Genomic DNA, 551 nt, shown 5'->3' with positions numbered 1-551 from the left:
AAATTTAAAAAATAAATAAATAAAAATAAAGCAAATTGTTAATTTTCAAAATTCTGTAGTGGTGGGACATTCCGCAACCACTGGATCCTATTCCAACAGGCCTCCAGGCCGGGCCTGTGAGTGGGACCTTCCGTGCTTGCCAGATTCTACCTCAGCACCCCCAAGCCTGTCTTCTGAGTGGGAACTTCCCTGCCTGCCAGTTCCTACCTCACTCCCCTCCAGACCTGGCGTGTGAGTGGGGCCTTCCACACACTCACCAAAACCTCCTCCATCAGGCAGGTCAGCGGTTGAATCCTGCAGCAGAACTGCCTGCAGAGAGGCAAGGGGCCACATCCACCCAACTAATCCAGGAGCAGAACATCTTGCAAGAGGGGCACAGACAGTTCACTTCCAGGGGCTGCAGCAGGAAAAAGTGGAGCACAGAAGCCAGACCCAAGCCAGCTCACCTGGATGAGTTCGAACTTGGTAGATCCAGACCTGGTAAACTGAGACACTTTGCTAGACCCAGATCTATGAGAGCATCCTCTCTCTTTCCTGATTGGGAGAGGAGG

Source organism: Octodon degus, unplaced genomic scaffold (assembly GCF_000260255.1).
Source record: "Octodon degus isolate 3935 unplaced genomic scaffold, OctDeg1.0 scaffold00012, whole genome shotgun sequence".
Classification (NCBI taxonomy): domain Eukaryota; kingdom Metazoa; phylum Chordata; class Mammalia; order Rodentia; family Octodontidae; genus Octodon; species Octodon degus.
Note: the sequence above shows the minus strand (reverse complement) of the source record.